Source organism: Apium graveolens, chromosome 3 (assembly GCF_009905375.1).
Source record: "Apium graveolens cultivar Ventura chromosome 3, ASM990537v1, whole genome shotgun sequence".
NCBI classification, from domain to species: domain Eukaryota; kingdom Viridiplantae; phylum Streptophyta; class Magnoliopsida; order Apiales; family Apiaceae; genus Apium; species Apium graveolens.
In genome coordinates this window covers 202,859,289-202,863,637 of record NC_133649.1, presented here as the reverse complement: position 1 = coordinate 202,863,637, position 4,349 = coordinate 202,859,289, and positions in this window count along the sequence as shown.

Genomic DNA, 4,349 nt, shown 5'->3' with positions numbered 1-4,349 from the left:
CAATATGAGCATGCGATATGCCCCATTTTTGAAACTCCACCGTGTAGACCACTACAAGGAAACATCATTTTTTTGGTATAACCATGCAAAATATCAGGGCCTAATACAAGTGGATATAAGCATCAAGTGGGTGGCCAAATGCATCAATAACTGATTTTACTTCGATTGATTGAGATTAGGTTCTAGCTTCATGACTTTAATATGCAGGTTTTCCATCTAAACACGACATTTCAAACCAGAAAATAATAAATTAGAAATAATTAAAAAACTGTGGTATTAACACTTTCATAATTTAAATGTATTGAATACTGTAACACCTATATTACATTGAATAATTTAAATGATGGCAGCTGTTGTATTAAATATCAGAAATTATTCTGTACACTAGTCTAAGGTTTGAATTTGCACACTTGACCTATAATTTTTGACAACATACTTACGGGAGTCATTTTGTGAGTATTTGTTTTAAAGCATCATTTAATGGTTCTAATATTTGCAAATTTTTCGCGTAATTTTTTTGTAAAAGACTAAGCATTTGAAGGAGCCATTTTAAGGAAAGGAATGTTTTGGTATTCAAGCCATAGGTATACTACATATATTTTGTTGAATGCCAAGTACAAGAATAACAGGCTAGAAGTTGGACCATGTATATTATGCTGCAAACTAATCCATATTCATATTGTGTGCATGAAAATGGAATTTAATCCCCAATATTGAGTGTGGGCATTGAAAAGGCATGTTGAAGGGAAATGTAGGGAGGAGTAAGAGGATCGGCATCCAAGGAGGAGAAATACCTGCAATGAGGTGACCGAGTATATGATTTTTAGTGAAGTCGGTCATCATAGTGTCCAGCTTCATTTTAAACACGCGGGCCACAATATATGGATGCACAGAGGCATCATATGAGCCTGAATCGTGAACTGCCTGTTGGATTTCATCCTATTTTGGATTACATGTGAAAGTTATGAAAAGGTCTTGATGACCATATTCCTTGCACACAGCCAAAGAATCCTGAAAGTTTTGTTGCATATATCTATTACCTCCGGTAAAACTTGAAGGTAATATAACGCGCTTCCCCACATCTGTGGCATCCACATCACCTCGTCTTAGGTTATCAACTATATTATTGTAAAGATCTGATCTTATCAAAGACTGATGTTTTAGAACCCACAGTAAGCGACCATGCTCGACGGAGCACCAAGCGTCAACTATGAATTGGAGGAATAGCCTCCCTCCCAAAATTAGGGTATGTCCTTCACCAACGCGATAATGTGTTCTAAAAGCATAATATTCACGCATGCTCACTGTATCCTTTTTGTTGGATTCAGAATTGGTTACATTACGGTGCTTAATATTGGTTCGGTAGGTAGCCATCCTCTCCATAGGGGAATAGCAGGGGGTATTGTAATGACATGTATGAAGGATGCAACTCACTGATATTTTGCAGGCCGGTTTTCTTATGCTCAGCTACCACGTCCCTACGATTTACAAAGTCATTATCCACCACAAGGCCAGCAAATTCATAATCATTAATAGTTGGAAGGTTCTCGAGGCGACCGTCGGTAGTTCTTCTCTCCAACAATCTCAGGCTAACCGGTTCATGATGGATGCCTATGAAACGATGACGCAGTTGCTTAAATATATCTACCAATACATTCTCACGGTCTAACATGTCCTGTAACAGTGCCACAATAGCCGGATCCGCATCCCCCATCCTGGTTGAGAAGCTCATCCGGTGTGGAAGAGCTTGTTGACTATCATACATGTACAACTGTGCGAACTTAGGAGTCATACCATCCGGGGGGACCAAAGACCCGAGGCTATGATATGTGTGCCCACTCAGGCGAAAGACAAATGGTCCATTTCCATTATTTACGGAATTGTCAACATTTCCTCCAAATGAGCAGAAAGCAAAAAGGTTGTTCTAAACCCGACTCTTGTTGAAGTATACATTTGATCTTTTCCCTCGAGAAGTTATCAGGCCACCTAATTCTGGGGGGCTTCCCACAGCAGGGGTAATTGCACTTTTCCCTTGCCGCAACAAATTGAGTATCCTTTTGACCCCCCACCTGCATGCCTCCCCGTAAACTCCACCTTCCAAACCCTTACCATGCAGAAACCACAAGTCTCCTTTTGTCCTCCAAGGTTAAGAATTGTATTGCATGTCACTATGGTGATAGAGCAATTATTAGTATTTTAGAAGTACCATTTGTGAATATAGCATCAAAGAAACAACCGTTCAACATGAATATGGATTTGCGTAGTCTCACCGATTCTGCAAGTAGCACGAAACAAAATGGAAGGGTCACTATGTAGTTCCGTCATAATGGCAAGGCAATGGTACGGTGGTAGAATACACCTAGGGAATAACTTTTTGGAACTATATTAGGGGACAAAAATTTAGAGAACTATATACATCACATTTTTAAGAAGAATTTACAGGATCTTTTATGTCCGGTCACAGGAAATAGTACATGGACAACTTGTTAGCAGCAGCCCTTCTGCTGTTTAATATATTCATGTTTTCATTATTTACGTGTTTAGTTAATTTAATAATCATGTCTAGCTAATTTTGTTATCCTAGGATGAAGATAAAGTTAATTTAATTACTTTTGATATCTCCTTGTTCCGATTAATTGGTTCTCGTAATGTTTTTGGTGCTTAATTGTCTAATTGACAAAGTGATTTTGATATATTATTGTTACCGAATTTATTTTTTATAGACTATGCTTACTCCATGAAAATTTGATAGGTTATTGTTAGATAATATGTTTCATAGTATATGCTTGTCTCGTTAATTAAAATTTATTGGTGAAAAAATAAGAATTGATTTTAGGGCAAGTTGATATTAATTGTGATTGATTAACGGATTCGGATTCCTAGGTTTTCCATACTATTTAATCTATTTACTAATTAGGTTAATTCAAGCATCTCTCAAATCTTAGTTTCTAGTTCACCTGATTTAAATTGTTAGGGTTTTGAAAATTCATAGTCTCTGTGGATCGATCTATTTTTGTTGCAATTAACCATTGTGCACTTGCAGTTAATTTATACGTCAAGTTTTTAGCGCTGCTGCCGGGGAATATTATTAATTTTCACTCCTTGATATTTAATGCTTCGGACTAGCTTTCTATTTTCTCTTTGTTTTTTAGGGAATTGTGAAGCGGAGTAAAGCTTAGAAAAGACAATCGCTAGAAGTCCTCACAATCTCTTTTTGAATTTTTGAAAGCAGTTTTCGGTATTCCATATCACCTTTCTATTTATTTATTTTTCTCACTTTTATTATTGAAAAATCCCAAAAAAAATAAATATTTAAAAAACCCAAAAATAGTAGTTAGTTAATTGTTAAAAACCAATTTGTTGCATCATTCATTATTTCATATAGGATCACATCATCTAGATTTTCTTTTTGTATTTATTGCTTTCCATTGTATACAATTGTGGTGATTGCTGGAGGAAAGAGGTAACCGTTATACACTTTTTGTTATTTTACACATCATTGACACCCTTATCGGATTCTGATTTATCATCCAAATTCTTCTTCTTTGTGATCAAGGCTTGTTTCCTTTCAGTTTTGGCTTTCTGCAGTCAGCTGCAGAGTGTCAAACTCCATCACAACTATAACACTTTAGCTTTGACTTGTCAATTTTCCAAGACTTTGACTCTATTTTATCATATTTTCTTTTGTAATTCCTCTTATCAGAGTTTGAGGAATTTGAGCCTTTCCTGAAGAACCTTTTTCCTTTCTTGAAGTCTTTGTAGGCTATTTCTTGAAGCTTTTCACTAATAGAGCAACCATCTGTAGAATATTCTCATAAGCAACATGATCACTTTCAGAGTCTAAGTCATTATCAGAGTTTGAGTCATCATCGGATTTGATGACTCAGTATCAGACTTTGCAATCATAGCCTTTTTTCGGAATGACTTTTTCTCCCAGCTTTCTCCCTTGGTTTCTCTTCAACTCTGAGTGCAACTTGTCTTACTCTAGGCCCTTCCCTCTTGCTTCTCTGCTCCATCTCCAGTTCATAAGTTTTCAACATACTATAAATTTCATCCAGGGATGTCTCATTAAGATCATAATTGTCCCTTATTGATGTTACTTTCAAGTCCCACTTTTCAGGGAGTGTAAGAAGAAATTTCAAGTTAGAATCTTCTAGATCATATTCTTTGTCAACCAGTGACAAGTCATTCATCAATTTCTGAAATTTGTCATAGATTTCAGTTAAGAACTCATCATCTTTTGATTCAAAGTGTTCTTACTCATAAGTGAGTATTGTCCTTCCATTCTTCTTGATAGCGGTAGTGCCTTGATACTTGACCTCCAAAGTGTCCCAAATTTCCTTGGTAGT